We start from the raw sequence: 14,399 nt of genomic DNA, 5'->3' as shown, positions 1-14,399 counted from the left end.
GGGTAGTGGCCGCGGCCGCGGGAATCCCCACGCACCGGGCGCTGCGCGTCATCGGGGGCGTGGCTAAGGGCGTGGTTTCGGGTTGCGGAATTAGGGCACCGGGTGTTTGGGGAAAGGTGGGGATATCCTAAGAGTAGGGTTTGGAGGCCTGGCCGCTGGAGAAGGAAGGAGGTGTCAGGGGTAGGGCAAGAGCTGAAACAGTGAGGAAAGTTTTTGGTACTTAAAAAAAAGAGAGAGAGAGAAAGAATGAAAGAAAGAGGAAGGAGGAAAGGGAAGGGAAGAGGGAAGAAGAAAGGAAGAAAGAAAACAAAATAATATAGTGGAATAGTGCCAGCACTGGTTCCCTCTCATCGAAAGGATAAAAGCAGCTTTTCAGTTTGCCACATGGCGGTCCGTGTGACCCACCCCCTTCCACCTTCACCAGACTAATTTTCCATCTCTCCGAGATATTTTAGGTTCCCAATCGTCCTATATTTTCAGGCCATCGGCCCTCAAAATGTCCAAGCCCTCTCCTCCCCTTTTATAGTCAATTCTTGTGTGTCCTTCAGACCTCAGCTCGAAAAGTCACCTCCTCCAGAAAGCCTTCCCCAGGCCCCAAGACTGGACTTGGTGCTCCTTTTGCCAGGCACCTCTAGCCACTCGCACATAACTTCACTGCAGTTATCCTATGCTATAATTATTTATTTAAATAGTGCACCCTTCACTAAGCTGCTACTCCTTCAGGGCAAAAACTGTGTCCAACTGCATGTTCATATTCCCTAGCAGGTGTCTGGAACATAGTAAGTGCTTAATGAATAAATATCATGGCATCTTCCAATGCACGGAGAATACTCAAGGCTTTTAGGTTTGCTGTTCCCTGTGCCTGGAAGTTCTTCCTCCAGATATTCACTCCCATTAGAGTCTCTGCTCAAATGTCACTATGTTAGAGAAGCCTTTCCTGGCCACTTTGTCTAAAACAGCATCCCTAGTCATTCACCCTTACCCTGCTTTAATGTTTCCTTTTACAGGACTCATCATTATCTGATATTTGTTTATTCCGCATCTCCCACTGTAGTGCAAACTCCAGAGATCTAGGACTTTTTCTCATTCATCTCTGTATCTCCAGTGTCTAAAACAATGCCAGGCATAGTAGGTGCTTAATAAACATTTATTGAGTGAATTAATGGCATGGAGATGAGTGATAGAGGGATTTTGGAATATAGTGGTGGGGAGGAGGGGTTGAAAATACTACAGAATAGGGAAATGCGTTTGTGGAAGGTACAGGCCCCAAAGGCCAGAGTTGGCCCTCTCAGGAAAGGTAGTAAAGACAGAAGCCAGGCTCTGCAAAGGAGGAAGTGGAATGAGAGCCAGGTGGAACTCTGGAGGTGGGTACTCAGGGAGCAGAGCCTTCCTGGGAAAGCCACAGTTCAGGTAGAGGGAATGGGCTGGGCTGGAGGCTGAAGTTTACTCAGATCTAAAGACAATATCCACCCCAAGCCCAGGCCTCTCTTGGCCAGATGGTTCTGGAGAAGCCTTAGCATATGTTCCTCTGTAAATTATCCAGTGCTCCCCCCTGCCTGTCCTCTCTGGTGACAGCTGGAACAATTGTCCAGGAATTCCATCTGCTCTCCTGTCCTTCTCCCCTCCACAGCTCATCAACATTTCAGAACGGAGAGGTATCCCATTTCCTTGGGCCTAGGGATGGGAGCTGTGTCTGTTCTCTGGTGGAGCTGGCCTCAAGCCCACACTTCTCCACCAACACACACAAATAAAACCTTGGCAGAGATTTCCAGGGTCAGTCATCTTTATTTGCCATCCTGTCCATGTGTTTCAATCCTATACAACTTCTTTTTTGTTAATTTGATAAAATTACACTAAATGAATCAAGCATATTGGTTCTTGCAGAGCTTAAAATAAGGGCTCCCAATCATTATGCATCTCCACATGGTTCCCATTAAGTTGTCCATACAGTACTTTCAAAATGTGGCATTCATTATTCTATAACAGCCCAAATTCAGGTTTTTTTGAAATGTGAATTTTACCATTTATTAAAAGAAATTTGTGTGAGACAGAAATGAGGAATATGGCTTTCTTTGCTAAATACGTACAACCTTCAGATCCCCTCTCTGTTTCCAGAAATTGTTTTGGAATCTGCAGCAGGATCACAGGCCTGTGAACTCTCAGGTAAACAAACTTACTGTATATAAATTTCAAAAGTGACTCAAGTTTATGTCTTTTTAACAGAAAAATTATCAGTAAACATAAACATACCTTTTTAAAATTAATTAATTTTTAAAAGATTTTTATTTATTTATTTGACAGACATATCACAAGTAGGCAGAGAGGCAGCAGAGAGAGAGAGAGAGGAGGAGGCAGGCTCCCTGCTAAGCAGAGAGCCCGATGTGGGGCTCGATCCCAGGACCCTGGGATCATGACCTGACCCGAAGGCAGAAGCTTTAACCACTGAGACACCCAGGCACTCCCAAATTAATTAATTTTTTAAAGAGATTTTATTTATTTATTTGACAGAGAGAGAGCACAAGAAAGCAGAGTGGCAGGCAGAGGGAGAGGGAGAAGCAGGATCCCTGCTGAGCAGGGAGCCTGACCTGGGGCTCGATCCCAGGACCCTGGGATCATGATCTGAGCTGAAAGCAGCCGCTTAACTGACTGAGCCACCCAGGTGCCCCAACATACCTTTTTTTAAATAGTTTTTTTTTTTAACTGAGGGGTGAGGGGAATGGCAGAGGGAGAGGGAGAGAGAATCTTAAGCAAGCACCATGCCCAGGTGAAGCCCAATGTGGGGCTCGATCTCACAACCCTGAAATCATGACCTGAGTTGAAGTCAAGAGTCGGATGCTTAACCAACTGAGCCACCCAGATGCCTCAACTAAACATACCTTTGAAAAGAAAGGGAGTCACAGTCCTCCAGAGTTTTAAGTTTTTAGAATACATGAGATTAACTTCTCTTCACTACGAAGAGGCTGGTTTATCTCATCACTCCTCGCTCTGTGGATGTAAAAATGTGCACATGTAAGCCTATATATTTGTTAGTCTGCAATTACATCATTGTTCACCATCACTTAAGGGAATTGTAAGGGGCACCTGGGTGTTTAGTCAGTTAAGCGTCTGCCTTCAGCTCAGATCATGATCCCAGGACCCTGGGATCGAGCCCCGCAAAGGGCTCCCTGCTCAACAGGGGAATCTGTTTCTCCCTCTCCCTTCCCCCGCTCAGGCTCTATCTCGCTCACTCTCTCTCTCAAATAAATAAATCTTAAAAATAAACAAACACAGACCCTTTCTAGGCTTTCAGGGTTTTTACAAAGCAGATGTAATTTGCAGAATCAGGCTCACTACATTTTGATGATGATTTTCATATGGCTGTGCTTCAGTGTGGGGCTGTGGAGATGCAGGGCCCGCCCATACCAGCATGATCAAGTATTGCCCAGCACACAATCCTCCTAGATCCAAGACAATTCTTTCTCCTGATTTCATTTACATAGACCTAGTCTCCCAGCTGGAATGGATGTGTTAGTGTGGAGTCTGGGGTTGGCTGGACAGACTGCATAGACAGAGGAGAGGCTTGAACTAGAAGTGCCATCTTGGACAAAGACAGTAATTTGAGCTCCAGGTATTGGAGGAAACTGCCTGGCAAAGACTTGAAACTGTTCTGAACTCAGCCCCAGAGCGTTTTGAACTGTTCATCAGTATAGCCAGAAGGGCCATTGGTCATATGCAACCTCTTTGGTTGTAATTGACATTATGCACCAGTAGTTTAAAGCTGGGAGGCCACCTTTATTCTTATTTATGACCCTCGCTGGACATCCTGAACCCTATTTAAATGATTCTTTGGAGAATGATTTTGAAACTTCAAGAAGTGATAACTTAAGTCTGCTTTCCAGATTTAAGTAATACACATTTCCTAATTTTCCTATTAATAGAAACCCACAAGTGCCACCCTGGTGGATAAGTTTTTATTATATGTAAATGTCTTTTTCCTAACTCAGGATGTTGAATTTGCTGGAAGCCTAAGAAAAATCATTTTATTTTTAAAAATATTTTATTCATTTATTTGACAGAGAGAGACAGCGCAAGCTGGGGGAGGGGACAGAGGGAGCGGGAGAAGCAGGCTCCCCACTGAGCAGGGAACCCAATGCAATGCAAGGCTGGATCCTGGGACCCTGGGATCATGACCTGAGGTGAAGGCAGACATTTAACCAACTAAGCCACCCAGGCGTCCCAGAAATATCATTTTAAAGATCTTGAAACTTGGTGGGATCTTGCAATCTTTAATATTCTTAAAGCCACTTAACTCTTAGAAAATACTTAGTGAAGGCAGGAATTCAAATATTTCTACACCCATATATGCAATAATGTTCTTCATAGCAGCCTTATTACAACAGCCAAAAGGTGGAAGCAGCCCAAGTGTCCATCAGTGGATAAATGGATAAACAAAATGTGATATATACATACAAGGAATATTCTTTTTTTTTTAAAAGATTTTATTTATTTATTTGACAGACAGAGATCACAAGTAGGCAGAGAGGCAGGCAGAGAGAGAGAGAAAGGGAAGCAGGCTCCCTGCTGAGCAGAGAGCCAGATGCGGGGCTCAATCCCAGGACCCTGGGATTATGACCTGAGCCAGAGGATTTAACCCACTGAGCCACCCAGGCGTCCCAGGAAGGAAATTCTGACACATGCTACAACGTGAGTGAATCTTGAGAACATTATGCTAAGGGCAATCAGCCAGTCAAAAAAAGGCAAGTACTGTATGATTCCTCTTACATGAGGTGGTACCTAGAATAGTCAAATTCTTAGAGTCTGAAAATAGGGGTGGTTGTCAAGTGGTGGGGTGAGGGGGTATAGGGAATTAGTGTTTAATGAGTAGAGTTTCAGTTTGGAATGATGAAAAAGTTCTGGAGCTAGATGATAGTGATGGTTGCCCAACAATGTGAATGTTGGTAATCAGTGTCAATGTCACTGAAATGTACACTTATTTTTTTAAAGATTTATTTATTTATTTGGCAGAGAGAGTGCACAAGCAGGAACAGGGGGAGAGGCAGTGGGAGAGGGACAAGCAGACCCTGCATTGAGCAGGGAGCTGGACGTGGGACTTGATCCCAGAACCCTGAGATCATGACCTGAGCTGAGATCAAGAGTTGGATGCTCAACCAACTGAGCCACCCAGGCTCTCCTGAACTGTACACTTAGAAATGATCCAAATGGTGGGACACCTGGGTGGCTTAGTCTTGTTTTCTGGCTTCTGGTGGAGTCTCATCTCTCCCAAATCTAAGGTGGGGACACCCTGGGGCACACTCTGGGTCTCTCCCTTCAGACTTTAGGTATCCTGAGGTGAAATCCTGTGCCTCCCCTCTCAGACTTCAATTTGGAGTCTTGGGGAAGCTCAGAAAATACAGAAGAAACAGCTTGTCTCCATCTTCTGGAAAGTACCGGGACCTGTTTGTCAGGCTCTGCTTCACTCTGGGACAGTAGGGGCTGGATAGTTCTGCAGCCCCCAGTCTCTTTGTTAAATCAGACCCTGAAACTTGCCCACTTCTCAACTAACTCCAAAGTACATGGTCAGTGTTGACCTTGCCCAGCTTCTTCTCTTTCTGTGAGCAGGTATCTACAAGTGCCCCAAACCTGACTTCCAGGGGCCTGAGACCTGACACTCCAGCCCCTGAGGCATACAGCAGGCACTGCCACACACACACACACACACACACACACACACACACACACACACACACAGAATCACACACAGCCAAAATGTGGGGCACAATGGCTGGTTAGGACTTCAGCCCTTGAGAAACTGGTTCCAACTCCCGCTGTGTGGTAGGAGTGAGGGTAGAGGACAGGAAGCAACCAGTGGGGAGGACATTGGTTTCAGGACCCAAAGGCCCTGACCTGGCAGAAAGTCTCGGTGGAGAGTGACCTACTTGGATATGCTTGACTTCCTCTCTGTACCAGCTCAGCTCCCTCTTGCAGCCTCCGCTTGATGGGTAGGCCAGACTGCCTTGGAGAGATGGTACCAGGACAAAACCAGCAGGGAGGTGACTGGCCTTAGCACGTGAGGACTGGGACCAGACCTGTATGTCCCTGGGTCTCCATGAGGTCCAGGGCCCGCAGGTGTGTCTGGTACCCCTTAATTTGGAGTGTGGGGCAGTGAGTGGGTGTGCCTGCCCTACTAGACTATAGGCTGCTTGAAGTCAGGGTCCAGCACTTTTTTTTCATTCAGATTAATTCACTTGCTCACTCAACTAATGCTTATTGAGCTTCTGGGATCCCCTCTTAACCTCTGACTACAGTGCTGACTATGATGCTACGCTCTGACAGGGATGAGGAGAGATATTTGTTAGTGGGTCAATGAATGTGTGAATGAATGAATGAGTGCGTCCCCATGCTCCCCAGTTTCCTGTTCCTGTACCCTCACTTTGTCAGAGAAGCATGCAACCCTTGGTCTCAGGGTCATGAGTTTGAGCCCCACGTTGAATGTAGAGATGACTTAAATAAATAGAACTAGAAGAGATACTGGCTCAGAAACAGCTGCTAAGAGACAAGTCCAGCACAGTTCAGAACAACCCAGTTCAACTTCCCATCATTGATCTCGTTGCAAGCCTCCTCCCTATTCCAGGGTAGGATACGAACTTTAGCAGGGATCCCCAAAACCTCAGCAACCACTCACCCCAGTCCCTACTCTCCTCGTCCAGTTAACACACATGGGCTTTCACACACACTATCTCCTTCTCCCCTTAGAACCAACCCAATGGAGAGTAAGGCTGGTACCATCTCGGCATTTTACAGATAAGGAAACCGAGCCCCAAAAATGTTATGAAACTTTCTCAGAGGTCACAGAGCCAATGTCAATCAGTGACCATGTTCCAAGTCCTGTTAATTTTACTTCAATATACCACACTTCCACTTTAAGATACCTCAAGCAGATTGGGGCCAGAGGCACCCGCCTCTTCCCCAGCAGGCCCAGCATCCGAGGGCATTAGTTTTATCTCTGGGAGTAATAGGATGGTGGCGTAATGACCTGGTACTAAGGAGGCAGTGAAAATGGATACCTGGGGATGTGGCAACATTGGGATAAGCACTAAACATCAGGGTTGGAACCACTCTTAGAAACCACAAAGTTAATGCCCACTATTTACAAGGGAAACTTAGACCCAGAAAGGAGGGATTTGCCCACTGAATATTTCTGACAATTTTTCATCCCTTTATTTCAGTTATCTATCATTGCACGTAATAAATTATCTCAAAACTTAATGACTTAAGACGACACTAATTTTTATTTCCCAGATTCCTGTGGGTCAGGGATTTAGGAAGGGTCCAGCTGGGCAGTTCTTTCTTTCTTTCTTTCTTTCTTTCTTTCTTTCTTTTTCTTTCTTTTTTTTAAAGATTTATTTATTTAGTTACACACACACACACACACACACACACACACACACACACGAGTTGGGGAGGAGCAGAGGGAGTGAGAGAGAATCTCATGCAGATTCTGTGCTGAGTGTGGAGCCTTATGTGGGGCTCCATCCCATGACCCTGAGATCATGACCTGAGCCGAAACCAAGAGTCAGATGTTTAACCAAGTGAGCCACCCAGGTGCCCCTCAGCTGGGCAGTTCTGACTTTGTCTCTCATGAATGAAACCCCAGTTAGTCAGTGGCTGAAGCTGAAACAGTAGGAGCTGGAGCACTCAGGCTGCCTGAGCCTCTCCGTTTTTCCACATGGTCTCAGGTCTTCTCCCTGGGGCCCCTCCACTGGGGCTAGTTTGGGCTGCCTCATGGGGACCTCAGGGCAATCACTCCGATTATACGGCAGCTCGGGTCTCCGAAGGCAAGTGTCTCAAGAGAATCACGTCAAACTTGGATCATCTTTTGTGACCCCACCTCAGAAGTCACAGAGCATCCCGTCCACCATGGTTACAAGCCTGCCTGGAGTCAAGGGAGGGGAACACAGAACCTACCTCTCAATGGGAGGAGTGTCGAAGTCACATTAGAAGAAGAGCGTGTGGGGCAGGAGATCTATGGCAGCCATCTTTGGAAAATACAATCTGTCGCTCCTGTGCACAGTTGCCCAGCTCAATGGCATGGCAAGGGAGCGAGCAGGCTGGGTCTGAACCCTGGCTCCATCACCTGCTAGCTCTGTGACCTTGGGGAAGTCCCCTAAGCCCTTGTTCTCTTCTCCTCCCTCCTCCATAAAACCGAAATAGTAGTAATGTCCATCTTACAGGACCATGGAGAGGAAGCCAGTGAAAGGCTGGCCCAGAGAACGTTTGTTTTTTCTTCTTCCAGGCTATGAGAGAGCAGTGAGTACACCATCAATCCAAATCTTTCTTCTTGCCCATGAAACAGACTCAAATCTCAATAAAGACAAAAACTAAGACAAATAAGAGTGCAAATTCAGTGCCAGACAGTACAAGATGGGGCATGATAAATCGAGAGCTGCATGTAGCAGTAAACAAAACAAAGCCAGGGCCCCTGGCTGGCTTAGTAGTGAAAACATGCAACTCTTGATCTCAGCTCTTGATCTACGTTGGGTGTAGAGAGCACTCAAACAAATAAATAAAAACTTTAAAAAATCTTAAACAAACAAAGCCCTTGCCTTCAAGGAGTGAAGCTATCAGTCTATAAATACATGCTAAAAGATATGTATGTCAGGTGGAGAAAAGCGTTGTAAAGAAAAATAAAGTAGTCTGAAGGAAATAGATAGAGGTGAGGGCGGGATCATTATATAGAGTGATGAGGGTGGGCCACTTTACTACAATGAAACTTGAAGAGACAACTGAATAAAATAAGGGAGTGAGCTATGAAAAGATCTGGGTAAGAGCATTCCAGGCAGGGGAAACAGCTAGTGCAAAGGTCCTGAGGCAGGGGACATGCTTGATGTGTTCAATAATCAACACAGAGGTCAGTTTGGTTGGAGCAGAGTAAAGCAGGGAGAGAATAGGGGATAAAGCCAGATGGGATCTGCTGGAAGATTTGGAGCAGAGATGTGACATAATCTAACTTCCATCTTTTAAACACTTTTTATTTTCAAATAAGTTTTGATTTACAGTAAAGCTGCAAAGATAATAAAGAATGTACCATTCACCCAGATTCCCTTAGTGTTAACATCAGCCTAGTTAACATTCCCCTAGTTAACATTAACAAATGTGGTACATTTATCAAGCTGAAGAAGCCAGCAATGGTACCTTAGTGTAAACTAAACTCCAGACTTTACTCACCTGGTTTCTCACTAATGATCTTTTTCTGTTTCAGATTTAAGATTTAGTGTACCACATCGCATTTTGCTGGCTTCTTATTTCATCAGGATCACCCTGGCTACTACACGATAATAAAAGGCCCACTAAGAAGCTTTTGCAGTAGGGCGCCTGGGTGGCTCAGCCAGTTAAGCATCTGACTCTTGATTTCAGCTCAGGTCAGGATCGTGGGATCATGGGATCGAGCCCCGTGTTGGGCTCTGTGCTCAGTATGGAGTCTGCTTGTCCCTCTCCCTCTGCTCCTCCCCCTGTGCTCGCTCTCTCTCTCTCTTGCTCATAAATAAATCAACAAAATCTTGAAGAAGGAGGAGGAGGAGAAGGTGTTGCAGTAGTCCAAGCAAGAGATGGGGTTTGGATCAGATGTCAGAGGTCAGAATGGGAAATGTGGTCAAGTTCTGGATGAACTTGAAGGCAGAGCCAACAGGAGTTGCAGGATGTGGGATGTGAGAGCAAAAGGAGAGGGAAATACAATGCCAAGGACTTTAATCTCAAACACTGAATAGATGAAATAGCCATTTACTGATCTTGGTAGACTGACAGTAGGCTGAAAGTCATGAGTCTGCATTCGGATGTGCTAAATTGGCGTTGCCTGTCAGGCAATCCAAGGGGAGGTGTCAAGTAGGCAGTCAGATACATGAGTCTGGATTTCAAGGAGAAATCCTGGCTGGAAACATGAACTCGGGAAATAGGAACTCAGCTTCTAGCCAGGACTTTAGAATTCCATTAGGCTGGATGAGATCATGACCAGAGTGAGTGAAGGTAGAAAAGAGGTCTGAGGGTCGAGCCCTGAGGCCATGGAAGAAGTTGGAAGGACAAAGAAAAAGCAAAGCGGACAGACTGGAGGGGAAGCTGTTGAGGTAGGTAGAAAAGCCAGTGAGAGGGATCCTAGAAGTCCAGGTGACAACTCTGTCAGACGCAGCTTTATGAAACCCCTGAGATGAGGACTGAGAAGTCATGGCTGGATTTGATGATGGTGAGGGCATTGGTGAGAGTTATTCCAGTAGCTGGGTGGGGTGAGAGGGTTCAAGAGAAAATGAGAGAAGAGGTAAAGACAGTAAGTACAGACAAAAATTATTGAGGAGTTTTCAGTAAAGGGGAGTAGAAAAATGTAGCTGGAAGAGAAGATGTTTGAAAGAGGACATTTATTTTAAGATGGGAGAGAGGTTGCTGGAAATGATCCCATAGCAGACTGAGGATGCAGAAGAGATGGGAGGAACTGGGGAGCCCTGTAATTACACGGGGAGAAGGATGGGAACTAGTGCTCACGTGGAGGGGCTCACCTCGGTAAGAACGTGGGCAGTCCATCTATAGTAACAGGAGGGAGGGCAGAGTATAGGGAAACAGCTGCATGTAGGCGATAGAAGCCCATGGAAGTTCTCTTCAGACTGCTTCTATTTTCTCCATGAAGTTGGAAGCAAGACCACCAGCAGAGTGAGGAGAAAGGAGGAGTGGTTGGAGGTGAGAGTGGTTGGAGGAGAGAGAAGAAGGTAAAAACAGCTTTCGGGGAGTGTGGGAGAATGCACAAAACTGAGGAAATGCAGGAGCATGGGAAGCTAACACAAAGGACCTTTGAGGGGGCATGGATTTAAGGGAGACCAGTCAGGCTGGAGACGTGTTTCTTCCCAGCCATGTTCAGCTCCTTGGGTGCAGGCTGGAGAAGGCACAGGGATGGGGTTTGCCAGATGAATACGATGGGAGAGAGGGGCCAGGAAGCTCATGTGTGCAAGGGAGAGATGATAGTAATAAATCATGGAATCAGAGCTAGGTAAGGAGGGAAGGCTGGATGTGATGGAGAGAGGAAACAACCAAAAGAGGGTAGTGTCAGTTGGAGAAGAGACAGGGCCAATGTATCCACAAGAGGCAACGTGCCTAAGGTTCAGGATATTTTTAGGGGCCCCAAAATGTGTTTTTTAAAATTACTTATTTATTTATTTGTCAGAGAGAGTGAGAGAGGGAGAGCGAGAGTGAGAGAGGGAGAGCGAGAGTGAGAGAAGGAGGACCCACAAGCAGAGGGACAAGCAGGCTCCCCCGTTGAGCAAGGAGCCCGATGCGGGACTCTATCCCAGGACCCCAGGATCATGACCTGAGCTGAAGGCAGATGCTTAACGACTGAGCTACCCAGGTACCCCAAATTCCTGGTGATTCTTGATGATTCGTATCACGTAGGCAGTTCTTCCGATACGTCTGATAAGTTTGCTTGCAAACTTGCAAATGCTACACTTGACCCTCTTCCACATGACCCTTGGCAGTGATTTTGCTGTTCCTTCCAGCAAGAAGTGGAGTCTGTTTCTGCAATCCCTTGAATCTGGGCTGAACTTATGACTTGCTTGGACTAACAGAATGACATTGTGTGAGTCCTCAAAGTCTGAGCCTCAAGAGACCTTTCAGCTTGCCCCTTTGCCCTCTTAGAAAATTCATGATGTCAAGAAGTCTGGTCTGGACTACTGGAAGATGAGAAGTCCCACGGAGAAGAGCTGAGGTGTCCTGGCCAGCCACCACCAGTCACATGAGGTCATGTTACCCAGCCCCAGTCAAGCTTCCAGATGACAGTAGCCACATGAATGAGCCTAGACGAGAGCAGCAAAAGGATCGCTTAGCAGAGCTTAGCCGGTATTACCAAACTACGAGCAGATGAATGGGGGGAAGCCTGCTTCTCCCTCTCCCACTCCCTCTGTTTGTGTTTCCACTCTCGCTGTCTCTGCCTGTCAAATAAATAAATAAAATCTCTCTATATATAGAAAAAAAAAGAAACACCAGGAATTTGATGCAAGTGGGAGTAAAGAGAGTGACAATAAGCCAGGTGCTAAAATCTTCAAAACATAAGGAAATAGGGAGTGATGTAATGGGATGCCATCAACTCCCAGAGCTTCAAATATCTGTATTGTTTCATCAGTAAATGTCAATGAATTTCATTAAGGAAAAGGAACTGTTCATTTTTCACAACTTCTTTGACTCACTCATCAGTTTAGACTCTATCTTAAGAAAGGAACCTAAACCATGGAAAAAAACTACAGGCATGAAAATCTGTGGCCCTCCTATTTATCTGGGAGCCGTATCTCCAGGGCTGGCACACAGCACTAGCATGTGTGTGCTCAGTAAATATTTGTTGAATGAATTTATAATGGCAAAACCAGAAACAACCTAAATAGCCAGAAACAAGGGCCAGGTTAAATAAAAACGATGGTATAGGGCGCCTGGGTGGCTCAGTTGGTTAAGTGACTGCCTTTGGCTCAGGTCATGATCCTCACCCTGCATTGGGCTCCCCCTGCTCTGCCGGGAGCCTGCTTCTCCTCTTCCCTCTGCCTGCCACTCCCTCTGCTTGTGTGCTCTCTCTGTCAAATAAATAAATTAAATCTTTAAAAAATAAAATAAAAATTAAAATGATGGTATATTAATGGAATGTCACGTAGCCATAAATAATTATGTTTTGGAGGACCATCAATATATAACATACAGTTAAAAAAAAATCAGGATGGGGTGCCTAGCTGTCTCAGTCGGTTGAGCCTCTGACTCTTGATCTCAGGCCAGGTCTTGATCTCAGGGTTGTGAATTCAAACCCTGCATTGGGCTCCATGCTGGGTGTGGAGCCTACTTAAAAAAAAAAAAAAGCGGGATGCAACATAACATAACAGGTACTGTATAAAAACACCTGGACAGGAAAAGAGTTCAAAACAACAACAGTAGCTTTATCATGCCAGGAGGATAATGAGTGAGTTTTTTCTTTTTATTTCATCCTAAACATTTTTTAATATTATTAAATTGCTTTTCTTTTTTTAAAAGATTTTACTTATTTGAGAGAGAGAGAGAGAGAGAGAGAGCAGGGGCAATGAGGCAGAGGAAGAGGGACAAGCAGACTCCCTGCTCACAGGGAGCCCCCAGGAACCTGACATCATGACCTGAGCATAAGGCAGACCGTTAACAAACTGAACCACCCAGGTGCCCCTGAATTTCTTTTATAATAATAAAAAAAGTTGTATACATTTATTGTGAAAAAGGGGGAAATGTTGAAAACCTCGTTTCTGACTATTTAGGTTGTTTCTGGTTTTTCTTTGTTCTTGCTTCCCTCCACACACACTTAATGTATTCTTAGCTCTTTGGACATCTTCAGACTCAAAAGGTGATTTTTAGGAGTCATATCATGTTTATGTATCATAATCTATTTGGCCTATAGTAATTTTGGACAGTATAGGTTAGTTTGCAATTTTTCCACCAAAAAAGTTTATAATAATAATAAAATAATAAACTTGAATGATTAGAGCTACGGCATAACTCAAATTCATAAAGTTCTTCAGAAAAGAGGTGATCAGAGTTTTGGGGAAGTTGGTTAGAGAGATGGGGTGGGTGTAACTATTATGTCCAACAGAGGCTGCAAGAAAAATTAGTCTGCCCTTGCGTGTGTTGGTGATGTCTGTGGGCAGCTGTTCTGCACATGCTAGGGACCCCTCCTTCCAATGTTTTGAAATTAAAGTTGGTGAACTCTTTTTCTTTTTAAGATTTTATTTATTTATTTGACAGACAGAGATCACAAGTAGGCAAAGAGGCAGGCGGGTTGAGAGGGGTGGGAAGCAGGCTTCCTGCTGAGCAGAGAGACCGATGTGGGGCTCTATTCCAGGACCCTGAGATCACAACCTGAGCCGAAGGCAGAGGCTTAACCCACTGAGCCACCCAGGCGCCCCAAGGTGGTGAACTCTTGATTGAAGGACCAGAATATGGGCAGTGGCGTTCCTGCCCTCTGCCCTCTTGCTCTGCAAGAACAAAAAATTGTTTCCTGCCCTTGTCTTGCACAGGTTATCTCTGAACTATTAACCTGGAGGAGTAGTCCTCCCCCACTCCCCCCATATAATTCTCACAGTTTGAGCTCTGGATCACATCACATTATTTATTTTAAAAAATAAAATAAAAATAAAAATCACATCCGTTCTTGATCTCAGGCAAATTGTCAGCTCCCCCTGAGAGGAGTTGACAATTAGCCTGAGATCAAGAACGGATGTGATCCGGGTACAGAAGTGGGAATTTGGGAGGCACTTCTACAGAGTCAGGGGTGTTCCCAGTCCAGGGACATTTCCCAGTAGTGGTCGCAGAAAGGAATGAGGTAGAAAAGACAGTCTTGTCGGAGGAAGGTTGGGGGCGGGGGGTAGGCGGTGCGCCAGGCTGATCCT

The sequence above is a fragment of the Martes martes genome (genome assembly GCF_963455335.1).
Source record: "Martes martes genome assembly, chromosome: 6".
Classification (NCBI taxonomy): Eukaryota; Metazoa; Chordata; class Mammalia; order Carnivora; family Mustelidae; genus Martes; species Martes martes.
The sequence above is the reverse complement of the archived record's forward strand: the minus strand, read 5'-3'. Positions refer to the sequence as shown.